The sequence below is a fragment of the Ctenocephalides felis genome, unplaced genomic scaffold, assembly GCF_003426905.1.
Source record: "Ctenocephalides felis isolate EL2017-DRISC unplaced genomic scaffold, ASM342690v1 CF-g0.4_SCAFFOLD_01886, whole genome shotgun sequence".
Classification (NCBI taxonomy): domain Eukaryota; kingdom Metazoa; phylum Arthropoda; class Insecta; order Siphonaptera; family Pulicidae; genus Ctenocephalides; species Ctenocephalides felis.
Window position 1 is genome coordinate 41,438,156 of NW_020538040.1, and position 15,970 is coordinate 41,454,125.

General features: G+C 28.5%; 1 protein-coding gene across 2 annotated transcripts in view; it reads left to right on the forward strand.

The window, feature by feature from the left end:
• LOC113377690 (solute carrier organic anion transporter family member 5A1) overlaps positions 1-15,970 on the forward strand; it is a 130,088-nt gene that overhangs the window by 68,504 nt on the left and 45,614 nt on the right. Inside the window, exon 2 of one of the 2 annotated variants that reach the window (XM_026618084.1) lies at positions 12,876-12,951. The exons of the other annotated variant lie outside the window; for it this stretch is intronic. The gene's annotated coding sequence lies outside the window, so the exon portion shown is untranslated. The remainder of the gene's footprint in view (positions 1-12,875; positions 12,952-15,970) is intronic. 2 annotated transcript variants of the gene reach the window in all.

Below are 15,970 nucleotides of genomic sequence, written 5' to 3' on the forward strand. Positions count from 1 at the left end.
TAATTGGCGAACCCATATAAAAAAAGAGACAACAGCTTGAGATAAAAAGCCAAAAGCTTTACTGGTTTCTAGGGACTAAATCCAAACTAAGCTCATACAATAAGCTACTTTTATATAAATCTTTATTCAAACCAAATTGGTGCTATGGTAAACAATTGTGGGGCAGTGCTTATAAGACTAATATAGAAATAATACAGAAATTTCAAAACAAATTTTTGAAAATTGCCTTAGGAGCTCCAAAATATGTTCCCAACTGGTTGATTCATGTCGACACGAATACACCTACTATAAATGAAGTAATAACAAAAACAGCACACAAGTATAGAAACAAGCTAATCAGTTATCCAAATTCATTAGCAAATTCCTTGATAACAAAGAACTATCCAAGAAGATTGAAAAGAAAAGCGCCACTGGATTTAAACCATCAACTCTCCTGATAAAAAATGGAAATAACTTCATCAGCATTTATAAGAAATTATTTAATAAGTAAATAGTTAAAATTATATAATTATCAATAATATTGTGAATTTTATATCGAATGTAAAAACAACTACTGAGTTGTTTTTTCCAGCATGCCCTTGTAGTATACAATGTCCCTTTTCGGCCGACTATTGCAAATTCATCAAATTTATTGAATGTCCTTTACTGGACAGTTGTAAATAAAAGAAATAATAAAAAAAATATTATCAATTTGTGCTCTATTATCAACTGTTTAATAAATAATTCTGCAACAAATATTCACTCTGGTAAAACATTAACTATTATTCTTTACTGTAATTAATGGCACGTGGAAAATACCGAAACTGGAACATTATTTAAAATTATCACACGAAATAATTTAATAAATTCTTTCTATTTTATAGTGGCACTTAGTGTGCATGGTAATATTTTTCATCATGTTCGCATAAAAAGCATGAAATTGTTTCTTTTTGCGAAAACAACGCCGTTTCGGCCTTGAGCTCTCGATGATCTAATCAATATCGAATTTAATCAATAGATACATTATATATTTAGTCCGGTAAGGGGTGAACGTTCTGCATATTGTATTGCGATGAGCTTGTAATAACACGGCTCACAAAAGCTTATACTCTAAATGATCTTGCAATTTCTTTTTTTTGTGTTTCATCAAATAGGTAGTTAAGTAGTTATCTGTATTGTGTTGGAACGATCTACTTTTAATCAAAGTAACTTTGTGAAATGTATAAGGCATGAAATTATCGTATCGAATTCAAGCATTGTTAACCTTTTTCATTATTTTAAAGTACAACATTTCGGACCAAAATATTTGCTAAATATAAACCAAGTGTTAATAATTTGTATTAGTTTATTTAATAATTTTATTATTAATTTCCAAATACGCGCGTTATTTTTTGTAGAATAAAATTTAATACTTACTGTTTTTAATTGATTTCCACTTGGTGTTTCAATTATCAAAGTTATTGATGTTTTAATAATAGGCAATGGTCAATTTCAATTCCCGTGAAAATGCGCAGTGCGTGATCTGACATTCTGGCAATTTTAGCAATATTTGCGAACTAATACCTGAATTAGCGAGCTATTTTGTCTGCTAAAAATATTTCATACTGGTGAAATATACTTCAAGATCACTACTTGTCAATCAAACATCATTCAATCATAATTCGATCAACATGATTGTCGATCAGATTGTACAAAGCATTTTGTTGAATTAAATATAATCGAGCAACATTATTGAAGCTGCTGGTTTAAACGATAAGTAATAAAAAAAAAAGACCAAGCCTTGTTTCTTCTGATTTTATTATGTATTCGTTGGGCGATGATAAATACGTTGCGTATAAAAAATTGGATCCAAAAAGTTTATTTACACCAGGCTCATTTCCTCGGTTGCTTGTTTGTTTATATAAATTTAATAATACCAAAATTCAATTAAGTTATAATTTAGTACATTAATAAAAGGTGAACTACTGGGTTTTCCTTTTAAAATTCTGTTATTTGCCAAAGTAATTAATTACTCAATGTCTTTCTATTTAGACAGATTGTAATTTATAAGAAAATAAAAAAAAATTATTGACATAATAAGTTATTATTAAAATTTCACATATAGTCCGTTAACACGGTACTCTCGGAGCGCGGTTTCCATGCTACGCGGAGCTGAACATGCGGCACCCTCCGATAACACGGGCTTTTTTCCACGTAATAGAAGTTTGTATAGAACACACTACGAATTAGCCTGGATTTTACGTTAAATCCTAGTTTCTTACAGCACGGTTTCCATATTGCACGGTATGTACTCACCGCGTTAAGGGAGAGGAGTTGGCTGCATATTGGAGGTTTTTCTTCAGAGATGGAAAAAAATATAAATTTTCTTTCTTGTCTTATAATTAATATTTAACCCTTATGGGTCGTAATCTCCCTGTGACTTGACAATAATACTTCGTCGCTGCGGTTGTACGTCACTTGGTAGGTGGTTACGATCAAACCAATCAAAATTAAAATAATAATAATAATAATATTTTCGATCGGAATGAAAGCGATGAATTATTTCGAAAGTAGTGAAAAAAAAGTGTAATGTATGTAAAAAAAAATTAATAAATTTTGTTTTGATTAAGGGGTTTCGCATGTTCACCGAGACCAGTTACGGCCTAGTAGGAATCACTTATGAAAAACTAGTGACCGTTAACGGTAAAGTTCATGAACTTTGTATTTATTATATAATATGAGAAAAACGCCACTGATTGAGAAATGTGTCTCTGAAGAAGGAAAAATTGCACTATAACAAGGGAAGGATAATTCTCGGTTAAAATATTACATTTTGCTGTTTGTTATTCATAGGATGCGTGTTCTATTGATCAGGAAATAGTTCTCATTTCATTGCTAGGGTTTTATATATGGAATGGACACAGACTTCGAATTAATAGAAAGCAACTCAAACTAACACAATTAGAAGGAGGTCTGAAACTAATATCAACCAAGGAGAAATGCGAAGCCTTACTCATTAAAAATATGACTAAACAAATAAATGAAAAGCAAGTCAATGGTGAATTTTTGCAATTTTGGCAAGAAAATAATAAATTACCGAAAATAATTAAAAATGAATGCAAAATTATTAATGAAAATAGTATATGGATCACGGAGAAGCCGAAAACAAAAGAAATTTATAACAAATTACTGGAAAATTTTACTCCTAAAATAATGGAAAAAAAACCACATCATAATTGGAAAAACATATGGAGGAATATAGAAAACAAAAATATTCCTGCAGAATGGAAAACAACAAATTATTTGATAGTAAATGAATGCATTGCAATGAACACAAAACTTTTTAGAATAAAAATGAGTAGCACAGAAAAATGTGAAAAATGCAATAAGGAGGAAAATGCCTTACACTATTTAACTAAATGTGGTAAAAAGAAAATTATATGGGATTGGATGAAAATAAAATTAAAAATCTCAAAAATAGATGTAACTGAAGATGACGATAAACTTATCAAAATAGATATACAATATAAATCAAAAGAAGAAAAAGATGTTAAAATTTGGCTGCTATCTGGAATCTTATATAATTTATATTATGGTTTTGAAGAAATAACACTCATTGAGAGGAATTTAAGAGAAAAAAGGAAAGAATATTTTTTGAAAAATAGTTATATAAATCCACTTATGTATAAAATATTGTAAAATAGAATGTATATATTTATTTATGTAAAATAAAAATATTTATGTAAAAAAAAAAAAAAAAGATCAAAAAAAAAAAAAATTTGCTGATCTGAAGTAATGACGTTACACAGCAAATATAAAATGCTCCATACCATTTTATGATAAAAAGAGCGCAACCATTTGTTTGGTTCCATTCAGACGCTTCTATATTGCTACTTCTACCTGTCTCTAAGCTCGGCGTATACCTCGATCTTTGTTTCTCTCTCGCATGTTCATTTATTCACGAACTCTTGTTCTCCGATGTTGTGTGTGTCTTCTGTGTATTCTACATCTTTGTTAATATTTGTATTAGCACGTATGTACTGCTCGTCAGGTCATTCCCCGCAGAAGAACCTCAAAACGTGCTCCCGCAATATCTTCTGCTAGAGCAAGGGCGAGCAACCTTTTTAGCCCACGGGCCAATTTACATTTTCAAATTTTTTGGCGGGCCGCACGTAATTTATATATATATATACCAGCTGACCCGGCAAACGTTTAGCAACAGGAAATATTTTTAGAAAATCATTAGTATTAGAAATGACTTCTTCAAATATTTATATATTCAGAATACCAATTCTGAATGTATAAATATTATTACATTGATAATTTACCCACAGCAACGCTAAAATACTAACATTCATATTGTAATTATGTTGTATTCTGAAAAAAAAATCCAGTCCTCTCAAAAACGGTTTTATCTCCTGATTTTAAAATTAAATTTCTAATTTTTTTGCTGAAATAGCTCCTTTTGTGAGACATTCAAAAACTATGTACTTCTTATGTACATCGGGAAATATTTGTGCAATAGGATTAGTTTGCAAATCAGTTAGTTTTATCGGAGGTAACCATTTCGTTGCCATTTTTAAAATGTTGCAGCGGATGATGTGGATAAGTTTAAGCTTTTTTATAAGCTCAGAAAAATCTTGATCGAATTTCAATTAAAAACGTTCACAAAAAAGGCGATAATAGTTAGTTGATCAATTACCGAGTTATACAAAAAATGTTCATTATAAAACAATAAAAATTTGGAGTTGTATGTAGTTTTCCATTCCGCATAAAAAAATTAAAATAAAGAACAAAATTTAAAAAAAATTGTTACGGCCGTACAAGCCATGATGAAAATAAATTGTTTTTTTTTTTAATAAAATTGAAGCTTTTTCATAAACTCTGATAAAAGTCTGATCTAAAATTAAGTCAAAAGATTTATTGACTGAGTGCGGGAATAATGTATTTGCAACAAAATTACAAAATTGCCACAAGAAGAGAACAAAAATATAAAATTGAACAAAGTATATATTTTATATAATAAGTGTTTATAAATATTAATATAAAATGAAAACAAATAATATTTAAGAGAAAAACAATTTTACTTGATACCTTTAATAAAAAAAAATGGCACTGCATTTTTTACATAAGTTGGTCAATATCGGCCGTTTTTTTAGATTTTGTTCTTTATTTTAATTTTTTTAATGCGGAACGTAGCAACGCGTATGCAGCTTTGACATGTTTTACTCAGTTTTGATAGGTGCTAATTTTCTATGAATTTTATGGTTGAAATTAACACAGGTCCACAAAAAAGAGTTGTCTGAATTGGGTGTGTGACATATATATGACTTCCAATGTACCTTTTACCGCTGAAGATAAATCTATAGTCAAAATTGGGGCACAAAAAATTGAAAAACATTTAAAAACTGGCACAATCTTTGTTCTAGATTTTTTCCTGAATGAATTAATTATTTTCCAGCGACTTTTCTTTTGTGGACTTGTGTAATTGTTCGCGCACATATGTACTTCCAAAAAAGAATTTGAATCGTAATTTGATTTACCTTTTTTTCAACAGCGAAAATTTCTCAGGGCTGACATAAGATTTATAAAAAAAATTCGATGTTCACTGAAAAAATGAATTTTTTAAATCTGTATTATTTTGCATGTTAAATGGCGAAGAAAACATTTACATGAAAACAGCTGTCTTGTTAGCTTTGAACATTTAGAATCACAATTAAAATTTGTTCATATTTTCTTTTTTTCAATATGAAAAGTGAAACACAAGATTCTGCAAAAGATATTCTGTATTACCAAAATGACGAAAGAACTATAATTATTATTTCATATCCAAAAACAATTGTAATCTCCTCCTTAAAGCATTGCATCACTATGGAGATAACGTACTTTATTGAAAATCGACATGTTCACGAACTAAATTGCCAGAAAGTCTTTAAATTTACGATAATTTAACCCTTGCGACTTTATAAGATTTACTTATTTAAATATTTTAAATTTAGAAATGCGTTGTTGCTATGTTCTCGGACAAGTTCTCATTTTTTTGCAATATTGAAGCTTGTTAAACAATATGTAGATAAATTAATATATATTTTATCAGGAAATTCTATTTCCTAGAACAACAGTTTTTACCAGAATTTGACTGACGAAAAAATTAGCTTTTACAGCCGTATTTGATAAAATATCTAGAAAAATAATCTGTTGTTGAGAAATGCTTGGCGGGCCGCAGAAAAACACTCGGCGGGCCGCATGCGGCCCGCGGGCCGCGGGTTGCTCATCTTTGTGCTAGAGCATAAGATAATTCAAACAAATTCTTAAGGGCCATTTTGGTATTATATCAGGATGAAGAATATCTAAATTTTGTACAAAATTTAATGGTTTGTAGTTGTTTTTTATTGGATTAGAATTGTTAATATGTCTTAATATAAATAATTTCAAATTATATTTTAGTAAATACACTAAATACTAAATATTTTCTGCAAAAAGTATAATAATGTTCGTATTATGTACATAATCGAACTTTAAGGGGCACAACTAGTGTGAAATTTTCAAAAAATCGAATTTTTAGTTTTTCTATTTTTAGATAGGTTATACCTTTAAAAATAACACACCAAAATTTTAAATCGATATATTAAATAGTTTTGCAGTTACAGCCATTTAAAGAGTATATATTAACTATCATTTAATCTTTAAACGCGTTTTTCTCGAAACAGCATTTTCCGAATTTGCTGCAGCGATTACTCAAAAACAAATGATCCGATCACTATCATTTTTTTTTACTTGTTCTATATATAGTTCTCCGTAAAATGAACTATCGATTTTTTGATCGGATCAAAAATCGAATTTTGGCAGTTCAAAAACGACCAAAATTTTGGGTAAAATTCGACTTTTTTTTAAAAAAAAACGCCGTCATTTTGTCAATTTTTGATTTTTTTCTTTATCGTAGTTCATTTTACAGACAATATTATCTAGTTTAACGAGATTTTTTTTTTTAATTTTTATCCACGTAGAAGGCCGGAATCACTGCAGCAGTGAAGGATCTTTTTTTGTCGCGCCGTTGGAGATCGGCGATAACTTAAAAAATATTTAATTTTTTTCTTCAAACATGTATAAATATATTCCTAAAATTTTGAAATGATTGATAAAGTAGTTTTTTTAATATAAATTCCCAAAAATCACCTTTTTTAGGCGGTTTTACTAGTTGTGCCCCTTAATTTTCAAATTATATATATAAAATTTTATATATAAAATTTTAAGTTGGGCAACTGATTCAATTCAAACTGTATCCATTTTATTTTATTTTTTACTATTTCTCTATTTGTGAATCTCTCATTAGATAGATTTTGTTATTAACTCATCGCAAGCAATTTTACTTGTCCAAATTCATACAGAAAATTTAAAATTAATTACCTTACGATACTCAAGTCCGAAGAAAGTTTGAATAAAAAGTTTTTTTTATCATCTCTATTTTATTCGTTCATTTTTTCGTTCTCGCTTTTTTTTAAACAAATGCATGAGATAACAAATACTAAAATTAATTATGTAAATTAATATAAGTATTATAAAATAATATTAACAGTACGAACTTAAGATACAACGAAGGATATTGATTAATTTATTAAGTTTTGAACTCAATTATTTTATATTTCTACGTTATCTATAATACCAAATATTGCCATCCATAAATATTCTTTATTGGCATCTGTGACTTATTTACTTACATATGACTAAGCACGTGCAAAAATAGTATGCATCCTTATTGATTTAAAATTAACTATGGTTCTATTATATTACTCTATTTTGAAATGAGTTATAGTTCATAATTCATAGTTATTGAATATCGTGACTGTAACGCTACGATAGTTAAGATGTTTAATATATGGGAAATTTGACCATATGTAATTAATTTTTACTTTTTTAAATATAAATTATTAGAAAAACCATTTCTCATTATTTACATTAGCGACATCAATTTATTTTTTCCGAAAATAATTTCACTTTCATTATTCAAATTTAATTATCTTTATTTACTCATCATTTTTACCATTAACTTTTTACACACATAGCGTTTAATTTCTAAGACGTATGTTATTTCATGTATGTATATTACCCTTTCTTAGCTTGTTTATCTAGAACGTAATATCTGCTGGTTTCAGAATAATAACGACAAAAGCCTACGGAAGCAAGCTAATCTCCAATTAATTATATATGTTTACACGATCTTCTCCCTTTGTTAATTTGCATATATATTTATAAACTACCGTAAACGAGAAGATCAACGTAATTAGATCAGCCTATCTGATACCTAAATTCAATGTAATTTGGAATTAAATTAATTCTTAGAAATACTTTCACACAAATTTTTGAACAATTTAAAATAATAATACATATAGGATTATGCTTATATATGCCTATAAGGCGATAAGTGTAAATTTTAGTACTTTTTGACTTTCCGTAAGGGGGCGTCCATTATCACGTGATCGACTTTTTAGGAATTTTTCGACACCCCTCCTTTTTGATGATTCGTCGTGATTTTTAGAACTACCCCCCCTCCCCCACCAAACATTACGTGTATTTTTAGTTACGTAACATTTTTCGAATTTACGAAAAAAACGTAAGATTTTTTGTTTTTTTTTTTAAATTTAGGTAAAATGTAAATACACGTGATATTTTACTAGACCCCTCAATCTCCCACGTGATATTTCATGATTTTTTTGGACAAACACCCCCCCACCTCCCTCTAAAAGCCTCAGGTGATTAATGGACGCCCCCTTCAATCGAAATTGAAGTTTTTTGTTTACGTTTTAGAAGTTTCTGAGCATTTTCGCATACTTCAAAAAAAGTGTGTATGTGTTCTTCATGTATATGCGGATACAATTTTTCTTCGACGTTTTCGGAAATTGAGTGTTTGAGAAAACAGAGCATCCGATGTGAATGATTCAAAAAACATTCAATTCGTATTAATGAGAAGACGTGGTAATTAGATTTTGGCAAAGACAGGTTCATCCGTTTCATGAGGAGCTAATAGTGTAAAAAATTGCAGATTCTGAGAGAACAAGGCATCCGATTTGAATGATTCAAAAAAAACATTTTGATTGTGAAGAAACTACTAGTTTTTGTGGATGCAAATATATATATTTTTTGAATTTTCTATTTTTTATATTTTCCAAATTTTAAATTTTTCAAATTGTTGATTTGGTTGAGCTAAAAATGTATGTGCACATTTTTTGGTTCAAATTTTCTAATTCAAATATATTTAAAAAAAATATTGGCAATTCAAACATTTTTAAAAATCCGGGACAATCCGGGACAAAACACCTAAAACCAGGACAAATATTGCTTTTTGAAAAAACCGGGACGCATGGCAGAAAATCGGGACTGTCCCGGCCAATCCTTGATGTATGGTCACCTTACATTTACAGTAATGAATTTAAGACAACTTATAAGAAATTATTTAGTATTTACGGCTATAAGTTTATAATATGCCTGAACATAAAATATGTACTTACGTTTTAAATGGGTCAGCAATGAAATCAGTACATATAAAGCCCTAATAATAAATTAATCACATATGCCAATTGTGCTCCGCAGTACTGTATCGAACTGTTACATGTTGTCAAGTGGCCTTAAACACGGATATCCGTCCATGGATCTCTCACTTCCTATAATTGCCCTAACTGAATCATCTTCAGAATCTATTCTGAAAACTCGCGTTTCAACTTCTGCTATTATTTTGAAAATTTTTGGTAGGTTAAATGCAGTGTGTTCAAGTGACATCGTTCGTATGCTATGTAAGTCACGAAAATCGTAATAACGCAAAAGTAATTGGATAAAATTTCAAACGTCGATTGATATTATTGTTGTTTCGCTATCGCTTTTATCAAATTTAGTTCGAAATGATTCAAAAATGGTTTTTACCTATAAACGTGTAGACAACTACTTTCCTGTATGTAACATATATGATACCGTAATTCACAGTTGTGATAAGCGGTACTATATTGCAAGGCGATTTGATATTTAGTTATTAAAATAAATCCGTGAATTTTTATATTCTATTTACTAAATTGAATATCATTCATAACACCTCGGCTTCTATATAATATTAACGTACAGAAGTAAATTAACAAAATTTATGATGAATAGTAGGCATACTATGCTAAAACCAGGATTTTTTTCTTCATTCTTGCTTGGTATATATATTAGGGTGGTCCTTAAAATGGTCATTTTCGAATTTTCTTGCTCCCAGGGGGCTCAAATGGTTCCAAATAGATAAAAAACAATTCTCTAAAGGTTTTAGTTCTTAATATTAACGTTTAGTAGAGCGCAATTCAATCAAAGTTTTGTATGGAAATAGCATGGAAAAATTTTCAAAAATATTAAAAATGTTTTTTAGATGTAATTTAGCGAACAAATGAATGAATAAAACTCATTCATTTGTTGCTAAGTTATACCTAAAACATTTTTTTTTACTTTTCAAATTTTTTTACATGCTCTTTCCATACGAAGTTTGATTGAATTGCGCACTATCTAAACGTTAATATTAAGAGCTAAAACTTCCAGAGAATTATTTTTTATCAATTTGGAACCATTTGAGCCCCTGGGAGCAAGAAAATTCGAAAATGTCCATTTTAAGGACCACCCTAATATATATATATATATATATATATATATATATATTTTATATATATATATATATATATATATATATTATAATATAATATAATATAATATGTCTTTTAATCTATTGCTAGCAACTTTTTGGGACTTGGTACGTTTTATTGCGATTGATAGATTATAACATTACGGCTGAAGGTGCTAAGTCCAAAATGAAACATGTTTTTCTCAAATATTCTTGTGCAAATATTGACTTTTCGTCAATTCGATAATTGGCCATCTTCTTTTGTTCTGGCGATAATTACGTCAATACATGGGCGCAAAGTCAAATATTTAAGCAAGGCACAGTACAAAGCGCGGGGCCACAAATACGTTTATTTTGCGGGGGCCCGTTAAGCAAACAGATTTTAGATAAAGTTCGCGATATTAAATCGGCCTTATTTTTACTGATTCATCGTAAGCAAACACACACTCATGTCTGTCATCGTAGAAGAATTTGTGTTTTCCGTTATTTTCTGTTCGATTTCAGGTCAGATATATTTGTTTATTAGTACTTACTTTGTTTGTGAATTGCATGAAGAAAATTAATCTGTGCGATTTTAGCTGAATATCTGTAGTCATAGCTAGATTTATAGCATATTTGAACAGTACAAATTTTAATAAATTTTATCTTAATATTTTTTTTATTAAATTGCAAGTTCTGCAATGTGTTTTAAAGCACTGTTTAGTAAGCAGAAGCTCTTCTCTATTACAATAAGACGTAATGTTTCCATATTGTTCGTACTTTTAGGTACGGTTATAAGGGTCATTCTATGTAATGAAATTAGTAGATGCATGTTTGATTAATATATGGATTTCTCACGGTTTAACAACTATCCAATGAATGTCTCGACATTCATGCTAAAGTCCGTCTATTGTAATAATTTCGTTATAGTATTTGCTTAGTGCAAATTGTTTGATTAATTAAATTGAACTACAAATATAGTAAAGCTTCTGTACATTACCGATGCGTATCCAAGCATGAAGTAGCAAGTGCATCGTGATCGTGCTTTCTCGGAGGGTAGTCCTACTATCATAGATAAATGTGATTGTATCTTCAGTTAATTTGTAATATTTGTAGCTTGTTTGTTTTTTTAATTAAAAAACCAAGGCATTTATTTTTTACCGTTCTGCGGGGTAAGATTTTGTAAAAAAAATAGTTTATTTCTGTGCCTTTTTGTTTTAAGACGTTTTGATTATATGAATTTTTAATTAGTTTTCGGGAAAAACAAGCCAAGCAGTTATAGAAATATGGTGGAAAAAAATGGCGTTTGGTAATTTAAATTATAATATAAAACATTGTCATAAAATTGTTATAAGTAGAAATTTTGTTTTTAGGCATTGTTGGGTTTTCAACACGGAAAATTTTCAAGATCTATTTATATATAATTCTTTCAAATAAATTTTTCAAGGAAAATTTTAAATTTTGTTATACTTGTTTTTTACCTAACTTTTCCGTGCTCCGTATCAACTATTTCATGACCTAAATATTAAATGGACACTAAATAACGTAAATAGATCTTAAATTATTTTAAACATCATTTTAATAGATGTTTACTTCCAATATGAGTAAATAGGTTAACAATAAGTAAAATTAATATTAAGGAGTATTATTATTTTGCGAAGCAAAGAATAAATTTTATAAGGCAAGTGTTCATGTTCATGTTCATGTGTTTTTGTACTTATTCTTTATTTGTGTCAGGTTATAATATATTGTTGCTAATATAAATAACAATCAATTATATAAGTATACTCATTTTTAGTAGATCTATTTGATTAGATATAAAACCTAAATGCCAACATGTTGAATTGAAAATTCCTAAAATCTTCAAAACTAAATCGTTTTTGTAAAAGCTTTATGCATTCTACGGTTTTTAAAATATGAATGCTTTCTCCCAGTTAATTAGGAAGGTTCCAAGTCATTTACGAGGTGAATTCGAATTCTTTATATTAGTAATACCATGATAAATCCAGCACGTGTAGGTATGAATCAAGACGAAGGCCTGTCAATATATAAATTTAAGAGAATAAAAAAGATACGGTTTTTTTTTGTCTTTATCAGGATTTAGTATAGGATATGGAATTGTGTAATTATCATTGTTTTCATTATTAATTACTGAATCTTTTCTCTTGTACTGATTTTGAATTTTTAGAACAGTATATATATATATATATATATATATATATATATATATATATATGATGGCGTGTCTATATGCGCCTATATATGATCATTATGTACAATATTTTTTACTTTTTAATTTTAGTTTCAGGTACTGCTTGGATCAATTAGGCTAAAAAAATTCAATCAGTGGGGCAGAACAATAACCAATCCATATGCCGGTAAGTTTCTTTCTTTTTCATCTACTAATTCTGTTAAATGTTGTTAAAGTTACTCTTAATACTTAGAATTGTAGTAATTAATTCTAAGATGATTCTGCAAAATTTTATGAATACCAACGTATGATAAGTCATATTTACTAATAATATTGTATTCCTCCACGTATTTATGAAATTTATTTAAACTCTTCTTTGATTAACTCAAGTTGTTCAGTTATAATTTAACCCTTATAACTGTGGACTTAAAAAATTAAACACTGATTTGTTTTGTATTTGTATGTATTTGTTGATGTTCCTATTACAATCACTGATTTGTCACTAAGTTCTAATTGAAGTTGATATATATATATATATATATATATATATTTTAGAAGTGTACAATTAGTCCCATTAAACTCTGCGCTACCCCCTCTGCCAGGGGTAGCAACCATTCCGTATAAAAGCTCAATGCCATGAAGATTGTCACCTTCATGGCCAATATAATAAAACGAAAATACGTCCAAACAAATATATATCAATAATTTTCACTGAATATTCTATGATCTGATCAAAAGGAAATTTTCTGGTATTTTTTTACTACATATAGAATTAATAATTTACATCTTTTAATGAATGCGGTAAATTATTTACAACGACAATCAAAATCAGTTTTATTATCAAGGATAAATATTATCACATTCTGGAATATTCTCTCTCCGTCAGTTTTCACAAAATTTTCTGTTTAAAATCTTAGTTCAAAAACCGAACTTAATTTTTATCACATTGATCAAGTTTTCTCTTATTAGCTTTATGAACTTGCATGGCCACTTACAAATAATCACTTTTCGCAAATTTTTTTTTTGGTATGAATAATTATTTAAATAGTTCAAAATACCAAAGTAGAGAGGGCTTGTATGTAAATAGATATGCGTATATCTAAATAAATAGCAAAACATTTTCAAATAGTTTCATATTGTATTAATGAATTTATATCACAATTTTGTCCGTGCAAATAACTTATGCGTTTAAAAACCTAACCGGTAGTGGGTGGCAACATTCGTACGATAAGAACGACGACGTAGTAATAAGTTCATCCTGACTTTCTCTTATTTCCCAGTGAAAGTGTAATTTCGTGATGAAATATTGCGCAAATTCGTATCGTTTAAGTTTTATTCGCAATTGAATATTAACAAACATGTGTAATGTATAGAATACGGATATAATGAATATCAATTAATTGAGCATCTAATTAATCACGTCATTGATACTATTGCGATGAAAATGTATATCTTATAATAAATGTTAGTCTAGCTAAAGCTAAAATAACATTATTACTAGCGAGGAGTTTGTTAAATATTTACGTGACATTTTTTAAACTTTTGAAAGAATATAAGAGAAATATATAATAGGAATATTTCGTTCATTACATTATACCAATTGAAATATTTGCGAATGTTTTGCTCTTCGTATTTCGCGTTATGAAAACGCAACGTCTTAAAGGGAGCTAGAAATGCTCAACATATAAAATTTCATTTGAACTCGTGCCTTGTATAGGTGCTTATTTATACAAATATGTCGTCATAATGGAGTTTTCATGTCCTTATTGACTTATCATAACATCTAAACATCATTGTTCTGGAAATCAAATGGAACACTATAACAATTAGCTAGAATCATATGTCAGTTAATGGTTTCAAGTTATATATCTCGCAAACAACTATCATATAGTTCATAGGCCATTTACATCTTTACATATCAGTCAAGTTTTGCAAAAACCTTGAATACTTTTGTTTATCAGTTTTATCGAGCATGATTTTGTTTATTTAGCCATTAATTATGTAGTATAAATTACACATAAGCGTTTGTATCGCTTTTCTAATTTGATGAAAAGCATATCTGCAACAATCTTTAGTTGGTTGAACTTTCATTTTGTTTTTATTTTATAATAAAACCTAATTATCATAATTTTTTTATTATTCGTATATTTTAATACATTAAGTATCTTGTCGTGGGATAAAATATTTGTTTCGATCTTTTAATTCAATTCAATGCAATCATTCAAATATTCGTTTCTAAAACAGTAAATTATTAACATAAACAATAAAAGATTTTTATTAATTAAATCGTAATGTATCCATTACATCTGCGTGCAAGATCATGAAATTATTATTAACTGTTTCAAATGGTTTAATGACGTATTTAGTAATATTACAATTAGATTGCATGTCTCGCCGTGTTCACCCTTTTGATAAATCTTATAATTGATGTTACATCGAGAGTATTCTTTATCATTTAAGAGTATAACATTACATTAAGTAAATCATGCTGTTTTTCAAATAACAGTACTTTCAATTGGTTTTTCTCATTTAATACTTATTTTTATCTCTTCTGATCACTTCAGCGTATCGGTTTTTTATCCACGATGTTAACCGTAAACATCATACAATATGAATTGTCGCCGCACAATGACATTATTAACGTTCATAAAATTGTATAAAATATAAATTGTAGTATAGAACTAATTTTCCCGTTGCATGACGGACAATTGGAGCTTTGGATACTAATTATTAAATTTATGGAGTAGTGGGATGAAAATTGTTTCCAATTTTTGGTAAATCAATCACGTTTCGTGATATCGTGATATACATGTGCACTTGAACTCAATTATCTGGCTAGTATTTTGTATTATAACCTATTAAATAAACTATCATGTACTATATATTTAATGAAAAGAATTGCATATAGTTAAAAAATTATGGGCTTTTCTAGGACCAAAGTCAAAAATAATGACACATTGCTCAAAGTTTTGAGGAATTGAGACTTTTTATCAAGCTGTACATTTAAAGTTTTCAATGTTGGGTTACTTTGAGAATCCCTCATTAATAAAAATGTACTAAAGTGTGTTGTCAAGTTTCATCACATAATAAAGTATATAATAATATAGTTATATAGTTTTATAATGAAAAAAACTTTAAAAATCAAGTGTTTCTAGAAAGTTTATTCGTGGTTACGGATTCAAATTAAATAAACAAAATTAAAAAAA